General features: G+C 45.2%; 1 long non-coding RNA gene across 1 annotated transcript; it reads left to right on the top strand.

Annotated features, from left to right (window-relative positions):
- Window positions 1-267: 267 nt before the first annotated feature.
- Window positions 268-17,972, top strand: LOC144771706 (uncharacterized). Its single transcript, XR_013599435.1, has 3 exons — window positions 268-354; window positions 7,298-7,515; window positions 17,758-17,972. It is a non-coding gene; the product is annotated as an uncharacterized LOC144771706 (long non-coding RNA).
- Window positions 17,973-25,245: the final 7,273 nt, after the last annotated feature.

Consider the following 25,245-nt stretch of genomic DNA (forward strand, 5'->3'; position numbering starts at 1 on the left):
ACATCTGGTACCTTTTTACTGAATACAGCGCATGCAAGATAGCTCCAGTGACAGCGGCTGCATCCGAGAGCAGAGTTTCTCTCCTAGAAGCAGGTAAATCAACTCATTAATATTCTTCTCCAACTTCTTCAAGTTGTTTTTTAATGAGAGTAGCCTTTTTTAAAAACGTTTTTTCCAGTAAGGAGGAAGTGCCCCAGAGACTCCAACTTCCAGTTCCTGTCCAGCAGGCTACTCCCAGTGCTTTGTCCTTCTCCTAGTCACTTTTCATTTAGATTTGGTGCTAGAAGGATCACTGTCTTTGTCTGCTGCATATATACCATTGGATTTAAGGACTTTGGTTTTGTGATATCACAAGTAAGTTTTAAAACTGTTGTCTAAGGGTGCTATTTGTTTGATAGCGGTCATGAACTAGGATTTAGTTATACTTGTATTTAATTTTTTTAATTTATTGTTGTGGGAGGCCTGCAGATTCAGTAGGGGAATATTTATTTGTTGCATTTAATTTTTCTTCTTATGTTAATGGAAAATGTTTCACAGTTCAGTACATTTTCTCCATTTTTGTAATAATTTTGCAATATTGATTTAATCCACTATGTGGGCTAGTCTGCAAATGGGCCTACCAGCCAGAGGGCCCAGTACTAGTAATGGGTGCATGAAACAATGGTTTCTGTTGAATTGAAACATCATTTAGGCCATGGATGGCATTGGACTAAATCTCAGAATGTGTTTTTGGGGTTATTTCATGTTTGTTTCTGGCCCCAAAGAAAGATGCTGCCAAGAAAGTGGCTGGTAGGAGAAGAAAAGAAGCAGCTTGCCACCAGTGGCGTGCCAACCACATCCTTTTTTGGCGGAAATGTGTACCTGCTGGACCTTCCTCTGAAGAGGAACCTGGGAGCAGCACTCCTGCATCAAAGGCACTACCCCAACCGAATGTCTTGCAGTGAGGCAGCCACTGCAATCATGTCGACACCATCAATCAGTGACATTAAATTGGGTTTGACTCTTTCCCAAAGTAGTACCTAATTGTTTCTTGAAAGTGGACAACAGATGCAGCCAGTAATAGATCTTACTGAAGTAGGAGCAGAACAGGAGGTTGAGCCTCCCGCTGAGCAAGAACCTCCTCTTTTACAACCATTGGCAGCTGCCTCTTTCTCCTCCTCCAGGGCCACAAGGGGCTGAAATATGGCCCGTATGGCATCCAGCCTCTGCTGCCATAGCTGGGCTGCTCTCTCTTGCCTATTAGGTTGTCAACCAGCAGGAGAAGAAATATGATGAATGAAAAAGGGCAACATTGTAAACCATGCTCTGTTCAAAGCATTCCTTTAAAAGTATATGGTAGTACAGTAGCAGTACATCGCTGGTCTCCTAGGTTCATTCAAATTTGATGTGATTAGACTCACAGCCAATTTTTACCCACACATGCCTCACATAAAACTAAAACTTGCTGAAATGAATTAAGGCAGAATAACAGCACACCTGATTAAAAAAATAGGTTTATTTTCTTTTAAAGGGTTTCTTATTAAACAAATAAACATACACTATGGGGCAGATTCTTAAACATTTCTTGCTAGGTTAAGGTCACAACAGTGATGCTAACCAAGCACAAAATGTTTATGGGGAGTTTAGTTTACAGCCCAAACTTGTTTTGCACTGGAAAGTACCCTAAACGTAGCACAAAGCAGCACAAGGCACTGCTTTGCGTTACTTAGCACCAAGGGGGTATTACATGGGCGTAGCCATGCAACCACCCATTCCTTTTTATGCAAATCCATATTTACCAAGAGCTGTAGACAGGGTTAAATGCCAAAAGTTAGTGTCACTTGAAAGGAGGCGCTAAAAGAAAAAATGTTTTTATTTCTCCTTTCGTTTTTGACTTTGGATGCAGGCTGCACTGTGCAGCACCCTTAAAAAGTGGGAAAATATTTTAAACGTATCTAGGCATGGTATTTTGTACTGGAAGGGTATCTTTCCTGAACTAAACCTATGTTAGACTCATGCACGCATCCTAGTGCTATGGCGCTAAGGTGTGTGTGTGGCACTCATCAACTGAAATCAGCACTAGCGCTAGGGGAGGTGAGGAGAGAGACAAATCTCTGAAGATATGGCACTCTCCTGCTTTCTCCCTGTCACGCAACACTGCTGCATTGTGTTTTTTAAATTTATTTATTTAGATTTGTTTAACATTTTTTATTGACAGTTTTATTCTCCATGGTACAACATTATGCATGTGCAAGTTAGATGGTACATCAGCCATTCCATAATACTACACCCATGTCAAGCAAGAGCTATCACATCATACAACGTTATTGCTCTGTTAGGAATCTGGTGTGGGATGTTGTAGGGTGGCTAACGCTGGGTGCCTGCCTGAGTGGGTTTCCGCCGTGGTATGGGTTGATATATAGGCTCCCACTCCATACTGGTGTCTCTCATTGCTTAATATCCATGTGTGTGCTCCCAATATGTAATCTCCTACTCTTTGGTGACAAAGAGTAAACATGAAACTTTCAACTAAGGGTGGGATGGGAGGGGGTGAGAGGGAATCCGGGGAGCTTACAGGAAAAGAAATATTTGCTATGTGGCAGGTGCCAGTACGTCCGTGACGTGTCTACTGTGTCAAAGTCAGGAGTGGAGGGATCTCTACAAGGTGGCCATGGGTCCCTGCAGTAGTCAGGGAGCTAGTCAAGTGGGTTCCTGAGACCTGGTCGGTCTTTCATTCTGGTGTAGTGATTGCTCTGTGGTATGTGGTGATTGGATCGGGGATAGGGGTGGGGTTTGGGACCGGGCTGTTGTGTCCCTGGGTGAATCGTCTTGTGTCATCTCTTATGCAAACTGGAATCGGAGTTTCTTCCACTACATAGAGATGGGGTGTTTCCGAATCCCCTTCACCTCCTCGTCTCTCAATAAGGCCTCTTCTGCTGCCCCCCATTTCTTAACCGCTCCAATCCAGGCTGCCTCTGGGGGTCCTGCCTGGGCCCTCCAGTGCATGGCTATCCCCCGTTTTGCCAGGAGTGGGTCCAAGGACGCAAAGCGGCACTGCACCTTTTCTGTCTTCCGCCTGCGGAAGATCCCTAGGGCACAGGCCTCCCATGACGTGATATGCACAAGCTGTACCGTCACCTCTAAAACTCGCTGTACTCTAACCAAATATGGCTGCAGACATGTGTTTGAAGTTTGCTTTGGGTGTTTGGCATCTGGGGCATGCAAAATGAGTGTCTGGGTAGAAGCAATGGAGCTTATCCGGCATTAAAAAGGCACTGTGCAGAATGTTGAATTGTATGTTTTTGAATCGTGCATTCCGCGATACTTTCTTTGGGTACTCTAAGGCCTTTTCCCACTCCTTGTCATTAAGTACCCGCCCTATCTCATCTTCCCACTTCTGGCTTATGGTCTGTAGTGGGGCCATTATAAGTTCCCTTATTGCCTTATAGTGCCATATAACTAAGTGTCTGCCTCTGCCCATGCGGAGGATTGTGTGAAGCGCTGGGTGTGTTGGTGGTTCCCCTCAATTCTACCGCACACTACCCACTATCTGTCTGTGCATCAGGAATTGCCCCGGGGGAAGATCGTAGCTATCACGCATTTGGGCATCCGTTTTCTGTTGCCCGTCCTCAAACTGAGCCCCTATCTCTGTCACCTTGTGCCCCGTCCATACACGGAGGGCTCCAGATGTGTAATAGTTCTCTTAATGGGGGAATCCCACTAATGGGAGCAATGGGGAGTTTAGGGGTATACCACTTGACATTCGGTGTATGGGTAGCATGCATTTGCGGGCTATTGACACTTGTAAGGGATGTGTACTCATTGGCTTGGTTCCCGGCATCAATAGTCTTCGGATGGCCGGGAGAGGTATCCGACCGTCATTAGTGAATGTCTCCTCTATGTGGTGTTCTGCCATCCAATGGGACAGTCACTTGATCTGGGCCACCAGGAAATAGGCCTCGAAGGACAAGGCACCCAGACCCCCTTGTGTTGTGGGCAAGTAAAGGGTTCGTAAGGCCACTCTATGTCTACCGCCCCCATATCAATATCTTGAGTAATGTATCTAGTTCTTGAAAGAAGGCACGAGTCGGTATCACAGGGAGATTGGTAAAGGCATAAAGCAGCCCGGGCACCATTATCATCTTTGACAAGGCTACACGGCCTATGGCAGCCAAGGGAAGGGTCTTCCAAAAGGCTACTGCCGCTCAAAGTCCTGCTAATGTTGTGCGATGGTTCCCCTCATAGAGGTCTTCATGTGAGTGGTACAGTCTCACCCCTAGATATTGGGGTGCCGTAGCACTCCAACCGAGTGTCTGAGGTCCTATCGTGATTTCCGACAGAGCAAGGTGGGGGCTGAGCGGAAAGATCTTAGATTTTCCCAATTCACCTTGAGTCCTGAGACCTCTGCGAAGGTGTGGAGTATTGTCCATATTGGTGTGAGATAACTTGTGACGTCACGCGCATAGATCAGAAGGTCGTCGGCGTATAACAATACGATACCCCTGCCTTGTGCCCTGCACCACCGCAAGTGGGGCCGAAATGTACTTTCCTACCTTCACCCTAGTGGTGAGGCCCCTATAGAGGAGTTGCGTGTATGACATTAGAGTCAGGCCAACACCTATCTTTAGAAGGGTTGCAAACAAATATGGCCACGTGAGGGTATCAAAGGCCTTTTTGAGGTCTAAAATGAGGCATGCGGCCTGTGGGAAGTGGTCCCGTGCTCTATCCTGTACATGAAAGAGTCTACGTATGTTCTGTGACACATTGCATCTGGGAAGAAAGCCATTCTGGTTTGGGGGTATCAATTGCGGGAGGACCCGGATGTAGCGGTCCGCTAGTATTTTCCCTAAAATTTTACAATCAGCATTGAGCAAAGTTATGGGCCTATAGGAGGGCAGGAGTGTGGGATTTCTGTTCGGCTTGAGAAATATCACCAGGGTAGATTCTCTGAGCGAGCCGGGGAGTTAGCCTCTCTTCAATACGTCATCGTACATGATTAGGAGTTGTGGCGACAACTGACCTACAAAGGCAGAATAGTATTCAAGGGGAAAGCCATCCATTCCTAGTGGTTTACGTGGCGCCAATGCCCTGATCGCATGAGTAACATCAAAGGAGGTTATCTTTGTGTTTAGCGCCTTACCTTCCGTCGGTGGAATGCCGGGCAAGGGAGTGGAGTGGAGGAATCGTGTTAATGTCAGGTGTGATAACTGTGGTGGGCGCGATAGATGCCTGTGTAATAGTCGTGAAAGATGCGCAGTATATCTACTTGTGAGTGTTTTATAGTACCGGCCTCGTCTCGTGGTGCTGTGATGGGCGGCATGTCTGTGTCTTGTCTCGCGAGCCAGGCGAGAAGTATACCTGCTCTGTTTCCCTCTCGAGGGGTTCGGGCAGCATACTCTCTGAAATTGTATTTACAAAGGTCATCCATGGTTTCCGCATATGTTGTTTTTGCAGTCGCCACCTGCTCAGGGGTTGCCTCCCCGTATCTAGTTTTTTGTAAGGACCGCCAAGTGCATTTCCGCTGTTCGTAGTGACTGCTCTAGCTCCTGCTGGACCCCCACTATGTGCTAAATGCAGTGTCCCCTTACCCCGACCTTGAATGCATCCCATTCCACCGATCTGGATGAGGCTGCGTTCACGTTGAGTACAAAATACTCCTGGATCTGTTCACTGTGTGTATGGCAGAACGCCTGGTCCATGAGGCAGTCTCAGGGCCATTTCCACGTGGGCAACGGGGGGTCCGGTGGCCTCCATCTAAGGATCACGGTATGTGCATCATGATCAGACAAAATCTGCCTAGGTAGTCAGTGTGTCATATTTGGGGGAGTAATGCCGCGGAGCAGAGGAATCTCTCGAGTCGCACCCTGAGGTTGTGTGGGACAGAGTAGAATGAATATATCTTATTGTTTGGATTCTTATCTCGCCACGCATCTACCAGTGACCACTGGGCAACCCATTTTTTAAAAAGCTCTGTCTGTTTCAGTGTGGGGGAGTGTGCCGGGGTGGTGAGATCTGTCTAACCCAATGTCTAGGGTGCAATTATAGTCTCCCCCCAGAAACTACTGTACCGCAGTGAAGTGTGCTAATACCCCAGTGAGGCGGGCCCAGTACTGCTCTTGTTCCACATTGGGAGCATAAATGCTACCTATCAGTATCTCTTTGCCGTCGAGGTGTCCTGCTATCAGGGAGTATCTGCCCTACTAATGGACTACCCTGGATTGTTCTATAAAGGGGGTCCCAAGCCGAATCCAAATTAGGGTTCCTCTGGCAAATGGCGAGTATGTTGTGGCACATATTAAACCCTGCCATTTTTTACAGAGGCGATCCACCTCTAGCCCTGTAAGATGTGTCTTCTGGAGGAGCACTATCTGCTCCTGCTGTCGCTTCATATAGGCATAGATTGCATATCGCTTGTTTGCCGTGTGCATCTGTTAGACCCCACTCACCTGCACATCCAGTTGTTTTGCCAGAAGACGAGATGACTACTCCTACCCTCTCTCAGACCTCTACTCTCTCTGCACAGCTTAGAGCACAATGCAGAAAAAAGCAAAAGTCCAAGGGAAGGGGGAAGTGGATAAAATAACAAAAGAGAGAACACTGCTCCTCTTAACTCTTCCTAGCTCTTGACCTGTCAACTTGCAAGCTTGGATCGTCTTCAGTGGGGAACAGATGTCCTAAACAAAGAGTTTAAACATACAATTACTGGTCTGCCTGGATGTTCTACGTACAGTGAGCAAAATGAACCAGCAACAACACAAGAAACAATGTTATCCAAATGAATACCTCTCTATGCTGGCGTTTCCTAAATCACCAGTCGGATTATTATGAAAAGAATTGGCTGTTTCTTTCTTGAAACCTAACATAAAGTAAATCAAAGGAGAAAAGAACAGAACATAATGCAAACAATCATGAAACAAAGAGATTATGTATCATAAAGTGATGCCGGGTCTTTGTCTATACCTAGAGGGTTCAAGGCTAAGCTACTTGTACAACTTTTCAGCAGCTTAGAAGTTCGTGGTAAGCTCACGTAACTACGAAGCAATGTTCAAACCAAACAAAATGTGAGCATGTTTATCAAGATCAATGTCTTGTGCCTTTCTTTTGTGTCTTCGTTAAGATATTTTATTGCTCTTGCAGGAAGCACTTAAAAACGCATTACTTTTCCTCCGTGTAATGCCTTTGGATGCTTTTGCAGGGAAACGCTTTTAAAGCTTTACAGTCTCCAAAAAATAATAAGAATAAAAATGTACATACTTAGGCAGTGCACTGGCCTAAAAGAAATGTTACCGATTTGTCTTTATCTTTCTTTGTTTTGCAGGTTCCGGATTGCATGAGGTCGGGAATCAGAAGGGAAAAGACGACAGAGGGAACATGGAGGAGGACACCGGAAGAAGCAGGGAAGACTGGAGAGGAAGAACCACTTGCTGCCGGAAGCTGTCTCAGCCGAGGAAAGCCTCCGAAAGTGAATCCAAGAACACGGGCTGCGGGAGATGCCCTTCGCCGAGGAGCACCGCCGAGAATGCTGCTGGATTGCAGGTGAGCGTAAATAAAAACGAACACAAGCGTCTCTTCTTAATCAGTAGCGTCTTTTATAGGCACAGGAGGGTGGGTTCGGTTTTCTGACACGTGTAAACAGAAGAAGCATTTACACGTGAGGTGTCATCGTATGCTGAGTCAGTTCTTGATGCCTGTACCACACCCTAAAGTCTTGCAGCACAGTCAAAGCAATGGGTGCATAGCTGAAGCAGTGTGCACGGAATCAGGAAAGAAACAAGGGCACCAATCAGTAAAATATCTTACTATTAAACAATACAAACAACAGTGGCTAACTCAAAGTAAGAACACAATAGAGGTCAAAGATAAGCTACTTTAATAGAAAGTATAGGGACAGGGTATCTGTTTAGAGCATACCCTAACAGCATACCCCTGACATTCAATGTTACGACTTTAAGGTCTGTGTTAGGGATCCTAGTTGTCATAATGCCTGATGTTTGGATGATGCTTTACAAAGTGGGACGCCCTCTTCTTCGCTCGTACCCTCCCCCCTCCTGAGTGTCTACCTCTAGCAATCCGACCAGCAATTCGCTTGTCACATATTCGGTTCCCCGGGGATGTGTGTGGGAAATGAACCACGTGGGAAATAACGTAAACAAACGGGAAACTTTCCCAACCTAAAGGACCTATCGCTCGGGGCGGTATTTCCAAACTGCACAACATGTGCTAACTTTAGTTTGTTTTGCGGGGTGTGTGGTCTTCGGCCTCCACCAGCTGCCGTCGCTTCAGCAGCCCGAACATTGTCTATGTCATCCTGGTGCCCAACTAGATCTATAGCAATCATTGGCATGTGGTGTAGATCGCTGTGGCGGCGGCCATCCGGTCCCTCAGATGCGGGACCACCCGCCACAGTTATGGGGTGGTGACCCAACACGAGTCGAATGTACATGGATTTCGGACGGCCCCCTTCAGTTTCTTCAGGGTATGGCTTGCCGTGCCTGGAAGTTCAAAGCAAAGTGTCCGCCGTTTGGGGGTCACTATTGGTGGTGTCTTTGAGCCATCCCACAGTATGTTCCCGTCGCTGCCCTCATCCTATGACGTCAGTATGTGTGGGCCCCTTTCTACGTCCGAGCTGTCCCCTGGGAGCCCCACCTCCGCAGCTGCCAGAAGTGCTTTTCGACGCCGCTGGAGGCCCGGAGGTCGATTGGTCTGTGACTTTCTGGGATGGATCATGTTCGCCAGGTGTTGCTCAACCCAGTCCATGGCCACCACTGGGTCAGAGAAAAAATTTGTGATTTCATTGTGAATGATCTTAAGTCTGGCCGGGAACAAGAGTGCATATTGGACATTCTTCTGGCGTAGGACACGTTTGACCTCTAGAAAGATGGACCTTTGTTGTTGTACTGCTCTTGAGTAGTCCGGGAACAACATGACCTGCTTGTTCTCCACCCTGATCACGCCTTGTCTCCTAGCCACCCGAAGGATAATGTCCTGTCCTGGTAATGGAGCAGTTTCAGAGGGAAACGGCCTCGGGGGGGACCCCGGTGGTGGTATCCGGGCCGGCACCCTGTGTGCTCGTCCAATGGAGAAGAAAGGGGTCAGGTCCCCCGCCGGGGTGAATGTCGCAATCCACGTCACAATGTAACTGAGAGGATTATTTCCCTCCACTCCTTCCGGTAGATTGATAATACGGCTATTGCTTCGCCGGGATCCCACAGGCAGCCAAGAACGACCGCTTCACGCTAGGGGCCCGCTTTATCCAGATGTCCCTTCCGGTGTCCCAGGGAATCTTGATGCAGTGGCCTGTGCAGACACGCATTCAGGGCCCACCAGCTGATCTTGCAGATTCCCCCGAGCACCTCGAGGCCCGGCGCCACTGCAGGGGAGGGGGTGCCGCTGTTCCTGTGGGATTACTGCCTTTCAGGCGTAACTAATATCACCCACCAATATGGTACCCCCCCCCGCTGCGCTGTGTAGTGCGGTGTGGGAGCCACTGCAGTGCTTCGTAGTATGGGCATGCCTCTTCTGACTGGGAGGGCCTCATCCCGCGCTGGGGTTCCGGTGAGTCGGGGGTCCGCAATCTATTTCGGTGGTGCTCTCACCTGCCCTCTTCTGCTCAAAGGGATGGCCTCCTGAGTTCCCGTGGGGATCGCCAACAGAACCTGGGGGCCGCGGCAGGAGGGCCACACCTCCGTCGTCAGCCTGATCCCGGGAGCGCTCAGATCAAAACAGGTGCTGCCATTTTGGAGTCCGGGCTCCGAGCCACGCCGCAGGCTCCTACACTGTCATCCGAGACTCCCCAGTCACTCCGTCGGATCGGGCGACATCCCCTGCCACCACCTGGACTGTGCTGGGGCCTGCCGTGCTAAATGACCGGTTTAGGGCATGTTAAGGGTCAGGAATTTTGGGCTGCCTTGCGGAGCACTAAAGGAATGCTGCCGCCATCTTGGCCTGCTTGGCCAAGCCCCTCACTGCTGCGTTGTGTAGCGTGACTTTTTTGAAAATCTGTCCTTTAGTGAAACATAAAAATAAATTACCTTGCATTAATGAGTACAATCATTCTTCTTGTGCTAAATTAATGAAGGTATTCTAGCTTGTACATATGTAGCCGCTGCTTTGCTACTCCCGATTCTGCAACTGGGGATTCTGTTATGAACAATCATCTTATCCCAGTGGCCCTGCTCTTATCCAAAATGCCTTTCAGTTTTACCTTGACTCCAAGGAAGATGAATAATAATGATAAAACGTCACATACGTCAGGTATAAAATGCAGATATCCTGTGCCGTAAGTAGATGGGGGCAAAACAATACACTGCAGTTCAGGAAAAGGATTAAGGAATTAGATATATGGATTGTATTTAGCACTTTCATCATAAACTATCCCATCCAAACCCACTTTACTCCCTGGCCTCGCCCTCCATAACAATTTATAATTATTTGAATCCAACAAATGCATTTGCTTTCAGTATGAAAAGGAAACTTAGCTTACTCAACTGCTGGTTAAGTGTGAGGGATTAGGCCAGGTAAGTAAGTAGACATTTTCCTACAGAATACTAGTGGGGTGTCACTGATCATCATCATGTGCCAAAGAGTTGTCTTAATCACTTACTGTAGTTGACAAATGTTGCATGAGAACAATGTGAACAGGTGCAAATCAGTTATGGAAGCCATAAAATATATTATGAGTCACTTAGCCAGAAAACTGTGTCGCATCCCAAGAATGGATTTTTTACTTTTGTGGGCAGGCTGCGACATAACTTAGCAAAGGAAACAAACTTCTGTTTTTGCTTTGCTATGCATTTAAAAAACGTTGTAAATGCCACATTAACTGAAGCAGGCACACATTGCACAGCCAATGCTGCAGTGCTGAATTGAACCATGCAGTAGTTAGGTCATCAGTGGCACTGGTGAAATGTGGAGGGATGTGATGGGTGGGATAAATATCTGCATCGCTTATCAAATACAGTGAGTCAAGAGAGTAGTCGGAAATACCCCTCCACTTTGACACAGTTTTGAGAAAACCATTCCAAACAAGTAAAGTAGGTGTGAACGCCCCTTTACAGAAGAATTCCCTTGTTTTTCCATCTAATCAATTATCAATTCATCATTTCATTGTTTTAGTATTGTTTACTCTTTTCATACCCACCATTTAAGTCTCATATTCCGTCATACAGTCTTTCACCATTTAAAACCATCCATCCATATATATCCATTTACTCACCTATCCACAACTCTTAACCATCCTTTCACCAACATCCATTTACCCACCCACACATACCAAAAAAAAGGTACCCATGCACACTCTTGAGTAAATAAAGAAGTAAAATCAGTGTAGACTTGAGGATCTCTGTGGAGACAAAGGCATGGAAGAACAAAAATGCAAATATATAATCATATGCAACAAAGCAGCCGTTGTGATGAAGTGTCCTTTAATGTTCTGACACAGAAAGAAAATCAGCCGACACGTGTTACATCGCATGTGGCACAGTCTGCCTGCGACTCTTCAGGGCTGGGTAATGATACAAAGGAAAAAAAATACACTTGGAATATATAACGGTATATAGTACTCTTATTCTTGTAAAACATATTACCTATACCGAAATCCTGGGAAGGGAACTAAGGGAATGAAAAAACTGTCTGGGAGGAACGCGTGAACCTGAGAAATTTAATAACACCAGGTGGCGTGGTTACGTGTGATGCCTAACGGCGTTGTAGCCCGTGACCGGGTCCGAATGTTCAAGTGAAGGTAAAATAGTGCGTGAATGGTGAGTAAAGGTGTTACATGGAGTATAGAAAGGGCACAAAGCTATCGTGAAAACACATGTGACACACAAACCCATTTGCGTGCGAAATATGTGTATCGGACCACAAACATACCTGAATACGATGAAAGAAAATAGAAAGGTCTGTTGAGTAAAACATGAGAGTAGAATGAGCAGGTGCTCAGAGACATGTGGGTTTGGCTGGTAGGGAGAAAATAAAATTAAAATAATAATGGAAAAGGTCTCACCGCTCTATCAGTGATAATTCCAACCCGAAGGGCTCTGGACCGGGTAAAAAACGTCTGTTTGAGATCAGTATATCTAAGAGATATAAGGAAGAGTAAATGTATAGTCACCTCCTTGAGGGGGTGACAGGATATAGGTCATGAGGCGCTGCCTTTTACCCATTCGCCCAACCAAGACCCAGGCAGGCATCCTTTTACCCATGCATCCTATCATCCACCTATGCATCCTTTCACCTTCACTCATTCACCTTCACTCACCCAAACATCCTTTCAATCTAATAACATTTCACCCACACTTTCTCCTTCCACCTTTTTTTCCAATTTCCATCAACTCATCACTTTTAGCGTTTATTGTGAGTTTTTGTCTGCTGAGTTGCAGATAGAAGAGGCCTTTAGCTCAAACCCACTGTAACTGCTAAAGCCAGGGATTCACAATGCCATTGCAGTGAGTATCAGTATATTAGTAATTGCCAATACACAAGCAATGTGACCTACCACCTGCCATCCCTGCCACCTCTGGGACTCCCCCTTTGACTGCTTCATTATCTGCTCTGCTGGCACTGACCCCGGGACTGGTGGTCTCTGCAGCTAGATAAAACATTACACATTTTAGATGACAGATACACCTCCCCTTATTGATTTTTTAACAAAATTCAACCACAACACATCTCTACAGTTCGGTTGCAGTATCTTCTTCTATCAAAAGTATCTCAACATGTATTTTGTTTGTTGGCAATGTTTCAAAAGCCAGGTAGCCAAGCCAACCATAATTTTTTTTGTAATGGATGGGCAGAGCTAAGATGATTCTTGAGTAATTTACATGCTATGACAGGAGAAATAATTGATAATTGGTCAATGAAGGACATATGGTCTTGGTTGGCAAATGCAATGGGACCGACCTCAAACTAGTTGCCAGCCATGCTGGGTTGACATCAAACCTGCTAGTATACTACTAAGGTTCGACAAAGATTGTAGTGATATTGTTTGTATTTGCAGTGATTCAGCTACGTATGTAAAATAGTTGTGTGATGACCTGTCAAAATTGATACCCAAACTGAAGTGATTCCCTGTAGTAGATCCTTGCCACTTGTTAGATGGTATGCTGAAAGCATCTTTACAATCTTAACAGTTAATGAGGGATGCTATTGACTTTTTAGTCCATTCTGGTGCACTGGTTTCTAATGCACAGGAACTAAAACGCAAATATTTATCGTTTTGTGCTTTATGTGGCATCAAAGAAAGAGTCATCCCAACTGTGTCCCTTAGCTGATGGTTCTCAGCCCAATGGGCTAAGAATGCTGAGAGGGCCTTTTCACAGATGTTTACATGGGAAGGAAAGAGCGAGCGCACATGACCCAAAGACTCACTGAAGAAGTATTGTATGGTGTACTACAATAAGATTAATTTGCAAAAATCTATTTGGACCTCATCTACACTATAAGTACACTGTCTATATACCATGTTCTTTCAGTGCAGAAAGCAAGCAATAATAAAAGCAAAACGTTCCATAAACACCGGAAAAACACTTTTTCTGTTGTTTTTAGTGGCGCGCAAATATGTAACCACTGATAAAAACTGTTTTTTAAGATATTGAAAACACTGAAAAAACCCCACCGAAATTTACCAAAAATAGAAACTGAAAACAGGAAAGCCTAGGTATAAATGAACATTGGGGGGGTCCGCCCATGATGACCATGACCACTATCTACTTTTACTGTTTGAGCATGAGCAAGAAAAATAAAGCTTTTTCAACGATCATGTGTAGAATAAGAATAACTTACTTGTGCGTGCAATAGAGTACTTGACCTAAAATTGTTTTTCTTAGTCTTACAGTACCGGTCCACAAGACATATACAGGGAGAGGAAAAGCGTACTGACAAAGCAGAGGAAAGGAAGCTACAGACACATTATTACAGACAGGAGTAAGTCAGCTACAGAAACAGAAAATAAAGAAAATAGCTAGTATACTGCAAAGATAACAAGAATTTAACAAACAAAGATAGAATTAGAACGAAGAGGAGTTGGGAAAAAATAACTAGGAGACAGCCACAGTAAAAACATAAAATAAAAAGGGAGAGTTATTCCAAATTTGGAGCAGTAAAAGTTAAGGAAAAAAATATAATATTAACAGGAGGACTTACTGGGGCCAGCAGATCCTTCAGCACTGGTGGTAGTGGTGGAGGTGGAAATTCCAACCACCGCAGCACTGGTGGAGGCACCCCTATCTCCCTGACCAGTCTCTGTGCTGCCAGCCCTCTTCTTGCCCCTGGATGCTGATGTAAGAAATAAAGGAGATAAAATAAGAACAAATAAGAATAAAGAGTTGTACAGTTAATAATCTCCCCAAAAATATTTTAACAGGTAAAGGCAAACACCGTAATATTGTACTTTCATATATTAGATCGCCTGCACTACTACTAGTATTGAGTTGACCAATTTCTAATTTCCTAAACCTAAGTCCTACACAAATTTCCTAAACTACATTTTGGAACTACTAATGCAGTGCAAAAAATTATCTTTGCTTCTTTCTCAATCTCAACCCCCTTTGACAGGCCAATTCAGTCTCCCTTTTTTCCAATGCACAGATGCATACTGCATATCACTGGAAATTGCTTGGGACTGTATGAGCTTCATTAGGAAAGGCACAAGAGAAGGCTTACTCACTGATATTACTACTACTACCGCTATTGACAAGACAGAGGAGTCTGCATGAATTCTTAAATAATCAGCCAAAGCTAGGAGTGCCAATGAGTACAATTAGGTAGCGCTAAGCACGTGGCTAGATCACATAATATTTGTAACTTAAACTTAACTTACCTCTGAATGTGAGCAGAATGCTATTTGGAAAAAAATATTAGCATAAAAAGAACTCAACAAATAAATAGTTACTCACCGAGCCCGATAACCACCATGTCAAGCAGATCCAGCAGGTCCTCCTTCCCTGTCCAGGATAATTGCCCACCATAGGGTTAAATGCTGCTGGATGTGTTGAACCTCAGAGCTTCAGCACACACTCTGGAGCACCCTCCCTTACATCAGCTGAAGCTCCCAGAAGCCGTATCCACTGCCAGGCTTGCCGCCTTTTGCCAGCATGAAGAGAAGGTGGTGCTGAGCATTAAAAACTAGTGCAGCCACCTTCACCTCTGAGACAATTGCACAGGCTGCACCCCTTGGCAGTACCAACAACTGAAAGGTGTGCAGTTAACAGCGGCCCTGGCGCCACCATGCCCTCCCTCACCCTGCTTTGCCATGGCACTGGGGAATCTAAAAAAAACACAAAGAAGAAATAGGAGACGGATGAAAGGATAAAGTAAAGACTAAAAGAGAAAACCAATAAAAGTAGAAAAAGTCACGAAAAACACAAACAAAATTACAAAAACTTAAAATACATAAACACAAAAACACACACTAATACTATAAAGGAAAATGAGGGGTGGATTACTCAGATAGGGAGAGGATTGAAAAGATTAAGGGTGGATTTAAAACAGGTCCCGGCATCATGCACAGAAAAGAGAAAACACAATGGCAGCGTCCACGCGAACCATGTGGTGCCATTTGCATGCGATTTTGAGCACGAAAATGAGCTATGCATTGCTGAGCATCAAAACTGTTGCATGAACGGGCGCATTGAGCACCAATGCCCACTCACGGAATTCTGCTTCTCGCGCAGAGGTATTGGGCCACTCCACTGAATTCCACATAGCGGAACTCCACGAGTTCTCCCAAGGCCTAATATATTTTCTGCTGTCAAATGTCTGCAATCTATACTCAAAGCATTATTGGTGACTTTACATTGGGGGTTGATTTAGAGTTGAACTATTTTTCTTACAAGGCTGCCACTCCCTAAGCAGTTGTTTTGTTCCTTCCATAGTGTTGTATATCTCTTTAGCTCTTTGAAGCTTTAGATCAAATTGGGATCTCAGCACACTTGAGACTATTGAGGAGCATGTTCCTCAAAGCGTTTAGAGTAAAATATTTAAAAGTATGATGTCGATGAATGTATGGCCTCCTATTTGTTATCTGTCCACCTATGTGCTTATGCCTTTTAATCTTTCTTTTCTTTGACATGCAGTCTTAGATTATTTAGTAGTTATGTGCAACGTCTCCTTGAGTTACAGAATCTCTTTCCTCTCTATGCTACTGTTAAATTGCATGTTTACTTTCTATCATCTTCTTATATCGAATTTCTCATCATCTGATCTACTTCCAACGTGCATTATCAAACTTGCAGAAAGCCTTGGATTGGATTGACATTTATAGAGCACATGAATGCCAAGGTGTCTTGGTGCTGGGGTGAAAGAGAGGGCGGACCAGTGTCAACTGAACTGACACCTTAAGTCCTGGGGAACAGCCATGTTTTTTTTAGCTTCCTGAATACTGTCCTGTTTGGTTGGAGTCTGACTGTGATAGGTAGTTGGTTTCACAGTCTAGCCACACCATGAGATAAACTCTTACCACCCCATCTTGCTCTATGGACTTTCGTGGCACAAATGAGACCAGAGTTAGCTGATCTAAGACTTCTTGTGGGTGAGTACCAGTGGAAGATTTTTCGAAGGTTGGCAGCCACTCCACCATAAAGTGTCTTATGAGCCAGAAATAAGGCCTTAAATTCTAGACGTTGTTGTATTGGAAGCCCATGCAGCTACTTGATGGCATCCGGCGTAGGGTGACCTTTAGTAATATTCAACAGTAGCCGTGCTGCAGCATTTTGAATAGACTGCAATTTAATCTTCTGTGCCTCTGCAATGCCTAAAAATAGAGCATTGCAGTAGTTTAGACGGGATAAGGCTAGGGCCACTACCACCGTTTTCCTTAACTCCGATGGCATAAAAGGGAACACCTTCCTAAGTAGCTTCAGAATATAGAAGCAAGTGGAGGTTACGCGATTGATCTGGGCCGCAAAGCCCAGTTGTTTATCGACTATGATCCCCAAGTTCTTAACTTTAGTGGATGGTATTGGACATATGCCAGCCTCTGTTGGCCACCAGGTAAGGTCTCACAGGAACGGGCCACCACCAAACTCCATCACCTCTGTCTTATCCATGTTTATTTTCAGATAGTTGTTGCTCATCCAGCTCATGATGTGAGTCAGACAAGCATGGAAACTCGCAGCCACCAGCGCCACCTGATGTGATACAGAGATGATAATCTGTGCATAAGACACAAACGAAAACCCATGCTGTCTAATGAGACTGGCGAGAGGGGTGACATAGATGTTGAATAGAGTTGGAGATAATGCTGAGCCCTGTGGAACTCCACAAGGCAGGAGGAATGTTTCAGACTGTAGGTTTTCCCAATGCAAAGTCTGTTTCCTGTCCTCTAGAAAAGACGATAAGTACCCTTTTTTATTTAATATGTCTAACAAAAATGTTTTAAGATGTATATTTTGTTTGGATCACTGAAAATCCTGAAAACTGTCATATGTTCCTTTATGCATATTTTGTAAAGCACCGTTACTAGCCCCATTTCATCTCTTGGATGGAGTAAAGTAAACAAGACCCATTGCAAAAATAACAGATAACCTACTTTTCCTCATATTAAGCACACTTTTAGAAACTAACTACAGTGTCTTCAATTAAGTTACTTAATGCTGTTTACTGACACACTGATCATCCCCAAAGAGCTGTACTGCTTTGCTACATCAAAACAGTCCTGCTTCGCGAGTGTGTTACTGTATCTTGAGATGATCATTTGTCTAATAAGAATATTCTCTGAATTCAATCTCTTTCCCCATGTGCTACTGAAATGACAGTGTTTATGCATTTCATTCTCTTCAGTTTTGAAACTATAATGTTGCAGAAGAAGTAAGACCCATTATGCACTTACCAGGGCCTACATCCATGTGTAAGGCATTGCGATTGCTGAGGGTGCTTCCAGCGCAGAGAATCACACACTGTGGAAGGTATCGTCAGACAGAAATTGGACCCTTGTCCCAGCAGTTAGTTTGTGGTCCCCCTCCTGTAATGTATCAAATAAAGTTGAAAATATTTTATCAATGGTTGGGTTGTATTTGATGAATGTGTGGTGGACCGGATAAAAAGGTTGTTTGTTGACAATTGCCATGGAATAGCAACTTTCCTTACCCTCTCATGGGATCTGCTACACAAACATCACCTCAGACCATTGTGGAATCATGTAAGAATGTGCCATGCCTGTCATTAAAGTGTGAAGCTAAGCTACTTCAGGAAGTTCTTTTCAAACCTTTCCAATCATATGAGTTTCACCAGTAACCAGAAAAATACAAGCTTGGCAGTCTTTTTTTCCATCATCAATATTACATTAATGGCCTTTTAAAGGGCAAGGCTTTCAGGTACACTGCATGCTACTCACATTAAAAAATCCTCTGAGTCTGTATATTGCTTCGAGGCTTCAAACATCCAACTCCTCTCATATATAATGCAAGATCTGACCAATCCATGCATCAAGAAATATTCCTTTCTGCAATTCAGACTCATCAACATCATTTGATCTCAGAATCAAGCCCTCTTCTCATTTCCTTAAGCATGGACTAGTCCAATACCTGTCATTGCAAGGTAATAACTACTGCAGCAAATGAATGAAGTAAAATGATCTTGGGATAGTATGTGATGCCGGTGAGCTTATGTGACTACTTTTGTATTACCAGAGGAACGTGGAATCCCATTACACATCACATTCTGAGCATACTTCAGAGAAATGTATGAGGTACCAGTTTACTTGTTTTTGTTTGAATAGCGTATACTGCTGCTGAAATCCAGAACAAGTCCCACATTATTTGAGACTCCCATGTGACTCCCATGCTCATCTGTCAGAGTATGTATCTCTTGATCATACCCTGTGAGATCGGTTTAGTTAATTAGTTCGAAGGACTGGCCTATCATGTGTGGATTGCTAGTTTCTGTATTACTAATCCTTTTCTACCATTACAGGGGACCGGCAATCTCTGTTTTTTGTGTGACTCACAAATGTTTAGCACTATACCTTTAATTCTTGTCTTGGAAGTATATAAACTCTGGGGCATATTATCAAGACAGGAGATAAAATTATCGCCGCTTTATCGGCAGAAAACGGCCGATAAAGCGGCGATAATGGCCTTGATGATATGCTCCATGGAATTCCAATCAAAGCCCATGTTAGATGTCTTCAGATCTAACATGGGCTTCGATTGGAATTTCATAGAGCATATTATCATGTCCATTATCGCCGCTTTATCGGCAGTTTTCGGCCGATAAAGCGACGATAGATTTATCTCCTGTCTTGATAATATGCCCCTCTGTTTTAACCGCATCAACGCGGTGCAGATTTACCGCGGTGAACTGAAGATTGCAAAAACCCGCGGTTCATGACGAGCTCAGCTCGTCATGAGTGTACGAGAGGTGTACCTCATGACGAGCTGAGCGCGTTATGAGCGGCGAAGGTTTAAATGTTGCCTTTTCAGCGCCATATTGACCTTTTCTGCATTTCTTATGTAAGCTAAATCCTCTCTTGAAACCAGTTGCTATTAATGTACATACTGAAGACAAATACCCCATTTTCAGTGTTGCACTTTCTATGGAAGACCCCTTTTTCAGACCGTTTTAATTGAGTTTTTCCTGATCATGGCCATTCTGGTAACAAATCGGTCGAAACGCCATTGACTAATACATATTGACAATTCCAAACTTAAACCAGGAATATTTTCTCGCATTTTCAAGTATTAATAGCCTATTGGCAAACTACTTATAACTATAATTCTATATCCAGACATGCATTTTTGGCTGTGCTGCACTTTGTTTTCATCATGTTTGCAATGCACTTTCTTTTCTGGTTTCAGGGATCTGCATCAGAAATGTTAATGAATTTCTTACATTTTGTATCTTTGTGGACGCTTTTTTATAAATTCCGATGCATTAGCTCTGTGAGAGAAATGGTGGTCCACAAATCTATTGTTAAACCTACATGGATAAACAGATTAATAACGGAATTACTGTTCTCTGACATTGTGTGTTGAAGCAAGGCTTCCAAGTCGTCACATTGCTGTACAAACCACCAAAAACACCAGTTCCTTGTCACATGGCTCTATCTTGCCTCATGATGAGCTTTTGCCTTTGAATCAGGCATTCCTTGACTTGTCTCGGTGTGTCTTCCAATGTGTCTTCCTCACCTCAATCCACCATACAACACCAAATAGTACCATTAGCCTTGATTTAAACAGATATTTGTGAGAGGCCTCGTCAGATCAGGTAATCCTGAAACTGGAGCTGACTTTGCTCTGAGCACCAGGCATGATGCCTTGATATTTCCATATCCACAGCAAGCCTGCTGCTGAAAACTACAAAGCATAGAACATATATATTGAAGCAATGGTTGTCCAGGTGTAGAGTGGAGATTGATCACTAGAGGTTACATACTGAACAAGCATTTACAATGCAACGGTTTCGCCTTTGGAAAAGTTAGAGCTATTGGCATTGTAAATGACAAAATTTGTATTTATGTGTTGGTTTTGAAAACCGATAAATAAATGGCATTGTCATTTACATTGCCAATAGCTTAATCTCTCGCAAATGTGAGACCTATTGTACCCTACGGACGAGCTCAGCAGACAGCAATTACTAACACACACACACACACACACACACCCAGAGCCACACACACCCACACACCCAGAGCCAGCCACACACACCCAGAGCCACACACACACACACACCCAGAGCCCCACACACACCCACCCAGAGCAGTCACATACACACACCCACTGGAGCAGTCACACAAACACACACACACTGGAGCAGTCACACACACACACACTCTGGAGCAGTCACATACACACACTGGAGCAGTCACATACACACACACACACTTTGGAGCAGTCACATACACACACACACTCTGGAGCAGTCACATACACACACACTCTGGAGCAGTCACATACACATACACATACACCCTGGAGCAGTCACATACACACACAGCCGTGCAGCGCAGAGCGTAGCCGTGCAGCGTAGAGCAGCAGAGCGCAGCGTAGAGCAGCAGAGCGCAGAGTAGAGCAGCAGAGCGCAGCGTAGAGCAGCAGAGCGCAGGGTAGAGCAGCAGAGCGCAGCCGCGCAGGGTAGAGCAGCAGAGCGCAGCCGCGCAGGGTAGAGCAGCAGAGCGCAGCAGAGCGCAGGGTAGAGCAGCAGAGCGCAGCCGTGCAGGGCAGAGCAGCAGAGCACAGCCGTGCAGGGCAGAGCAGCAGAGCGCAGCCGTGCAGGGCAGAGCAGCAGAGCGCAGCCGTGGAGGGCAGACCAGCAGAGCGCAGCGGTGCAGGGCAGAGCGCAGCCACGCAGGGTAGAGCAGCAGAGCGCAGCCGTGCAGGCCAGAGCAGCAGAGCGCAGCCGCGCAGGGCAGAGCAGCAGAGCGCAGCCGCGCAGGGCAGAGCAGCAGAGCGCAGCCGCGCAGGGCAGAGCAGCAGAGCGCAGCCGCGCAGGGTAAAGCAGCAGAGCGCAGCCGCGCAGGGTAGAGCAGCAGAGCGCAGCCGCGCAGGGTAGAGCAGCAGAGCGCAGCCGCGCAGGGTAGAGCAGCAGAGCGCAGCCGCGCAGTATTCTGCAGTGGCATAGAGTAGACCGTGGTAGTATATAGTAGAGACCACATTTCTTCAAATGAAACGACCATTACATTTCCACTCTCATACAGTTTTACTGATAAAAGTATACAGCGCACAAATGATATGTGGAAATATCATCCCTCAATGCATTGATTTGAACGTGAGCACAGTTCATTTACAGACATTTACATTTTGTTGTGTGCTAGAAAATAAACATATCCTCTACACAGCCTTACTACAGGAACGCCGCCTCCCCATGCCAGCATGAAGGTCACATAAATCCTCTCACTTTGAAGTCAGAGAAAGCAAATAAAGCCAGCAAACAGAAAGCCAGAAAATGAGAGTTACAAAACCAATGGTAAGCTATGGGCGGAATGCCTTCCTATATCAACTTTCTTAAAGTACCCAATATGTCTTTAGCAAACTAGACAGCTGCGTTGTGTGGTAGGCTGCGACCTAAAAAGTACATCGGTCGGTAGCTGGGAACAATAAATATACTCTAAGGTGCACATTAGGCTACTGAAATAGTAATTTTTAAGCTATTCCCCAGAATCTAGACATTCTGCATTTCTTCTAAAAATGTTAAATAACCTGCACATTTTAGATACCTGCCTAAATTTCCAGGCATAAAGAGGGCATGTAGAACTATCAGAATGGTAAGACGTATGACTGAAAACAATGAGGCATACCCGCGGTAGTGGTTATTTACAGATTATCACCATTGCCTTGGGTACTCAATTCTGACAGCAGATCACATGCCAGTTTGGCTGAGTTGAGAGTATCCGTGTAGTCTGTTGGCAGTGAAGCCACCTAGACCAATATCCTATATAGGTGAATGCAACAAGCATGCCTGTATTGTCAGGTGTATAAATATATAAAGAGGGCCTGAGAAAGGTGTATAGGGGTGTGAATATTCTGATACCAAAACACAGAAAGGGTTATGTGAGAGACGAAGGCCATCAAGGCTCACCAACTGTAGCTGAAAAGAAGCATAAGTAACAGAGCAACTAAATATTTTAATTATCTTGATTACAATCCATTCGAGAATGGTGAAAATAATAATGGAGAGCCCCGTTTGGCAATATATAGCTCTACGAAACACAACAAAAAATTCTGCCATTTCTTCTGCAGATTTTGACTGTCCCCATCACTGCAAATAAACAAAAGGCGCATGTATCGGTGTGCTGTTTTTTTACACTCAACATGTTCATTGATAGAAATTTCAAGTATAGAACTCTCAAAAGTTAAACTTGGATTTGAGGTTATACACTAGGGCTTCATGAAAAGAAATACTCACAGGTAGACAAATACAACACAGATACTTTGGGTGGCGAGCACTTTTCAAAACGGTAGGCTGAGCTCCGTGCACATGCTCTCATTTTCAGAGATGCCCTGCATTTTGCTAGAGGAGCTTTCAGCTGATCTCAATCAAAAGGTACCCTTACAGGAAAAAAAGCTAGTCGCTATTGAATACCATAGATTGACCAGAAACCATACAACATGCATAGACCTTCGTGTTGAATGCAAATCTTTTTTTTAAATGGTCAGGTCACAGACGGTAGAAACAGGTGGTGTCGTTTCTCAAAGGAAAAATTAACTCCAGGTCAGCCAAAATTATAAAATCCCATTCTTCAAAAGAATTCACCATTTACATCTTGTCCAACCATTGCTCAGTTACAGGCTTGCTATCCAAAAACAAACGACACGATGCATTTCATTCTTATAACGTTCGTGTGAATGCTGTAAAATCTATTTTTGCATAGTAGCTCACATTTGCTTTTTAGCACATTAACTTAACACAAACATGTTATGACAGTGGGTTACACTAAGTAGCAGTACATCTTCTACAGTGGGTTTATCTATACGGTTCTGAGGATACAAACACACTCGGAGAAAAAGAAGAGGTGCATGTGATTGTAAACAAACCTATATGCAGAAACTTCAGAGATTTATGAAAATAGGAGATGCTCTGAGATGTGATGGATACGAAAGGATAAGAGACATGACTTACAGGGGTATGGTTAACTACTTACAATGATGTGAGCACAACACAAAACGTATGATTTTAAAGTAGCATAAGGGTATTGTTTGGCCATGGCGTCGCAATTTATCAATGAAAGTATGCTATGGAGCAACAGAGTGGCATAGGTACCACAATGGGGGCTGCGCCGGCAAACCCTCAGATTGAACTGTAGTGCTGGTACAGCTATTTTGGGGACGCGGACAAAGGGATTTAAATTCCTTCTAGCCATAATTAACCCTACACACTCAGAGCGATCAGGTCAGGCAGTGCAGGAGTTATCGAATGTCCTCTGGCGTAACAGAACATTAAAGGATGCCGGTGTATGCTCTCACACCATGACACAACTGTGTTGATAAAGCAAACGGTACAGTGGAAGAGGTTCCTGGGATGGGAGCGCTACCGAGTGGCACTACAGGGCAGTGACAGGCGAACCGGGCGGAATATAAGGCCGGACCGGGGCTCTATGAAGATGGCTGCCACCCAGGGCCTGGCTCGGGCAGGCGTTACCTCGGCCCTCGCGTCTTACCTCGGAATTTCAGCTCGTGCTGCGGCTCCAACACCAGCACCTGCTCTATCTTCGCCATGTCGGGGGGGGGCGCCGAGCGCTGTTAGCGTGGGTCAGGGAGTCAGGGTGCTGCTGCAGCGGCCGGGCAAGTGGCAGGACAAGGAGGTTCCAGAGAGGGAGGCTGACTGAGGGTGGGGATGCGGCGGCTGCCAGCTCTGCTTGCCGTCCGCACAAAGGAAACCGGAAGTCATATACATGCGAGTATATCTATGCACAAGTGTGAGAGAATGGATACCACTGGCTAGATCGTTGCGGGGGTGAGGCAGAGTTGCGTCAATGCAGCACCCTTTACAGACCTCCCCTCGCTATACCGAGCACCCTTCTTACCCAGCTGGCGGCCGAGCATAGTCCCAACGCCGCCCCCATCGTGCTGCTGCTCCGGGAGCGCCTTGTGATTCCATCCTAAGGTCGCAGCTCCCACGGGGTACTCTACCGCAGCTCGCAGCCCCTGCTGTTTACTATTTCCCTTAGCTTTCGATTTCCCGTAATGTCAGTTCGCCACCCCCTCGCAGTACGTCACTTCCGCTTATCATGTATGTACCTACCAGGATTCTTTTGCGTGCGTCACTTTTTTTTTTCAGGCAAAGCAGCGCATGCCCAGGACATAAATAAACAATAAGATGCTACGATTGTAGAGTGATCGCTCTACGTACTTCTGCCATTGTTAAACGCCATGTTTGTTGGCTTTTTATTCTCCATGTCTTATATTTTTTTTAATTGAATTTGTCACAATTCGCTGCATAATTAGGGAAGAAGCCAACAAATGAGCAGGGGGAGCCAAGCGAAGGCTCTAAAGGTCCCGTGCACGAACCTAGCCATCGGTTTGGCATCGACATTTTGCAAACAAGTCAGGTCCCGGGCCGGCCAGCCAATCACAGCGCGGCCCGGGAAATGACATCACGGGGGTGTCCCGGGCCGGCAGCCAATGACAGCGCGGCCCGGGACAAAGGGGCGGGGCTTAAAAAAGTACCAGAAACGCCCCCGAATCGCGTTTTCCCCGAGAAAGCGCGATTGACAGCCTCTGTCTCCCAATGGCTAGCCTCCATTTATGGAGCTAGCCAATGAGAGACAGAGGCGGGTCATCGATCCGATATAGAACTCAAGAGGTTTTTTAGCGCATGCGCACTACGTGCGCA

Source organism: Lissotriton helveticus, chromosome 8, assembly GCF_964261635.1.
Source record: "Lissotriton helveticus chromosome 8, aLisHel1.1, whole genome shotgun sequence".
Taxonomy (NCBI): domain Eukaryota; kingdom Metazoa; phylum Chordata; class Amphibia; order Caudata; family Salamandridae; genus Lissotriton; species Lissotriton helveticus.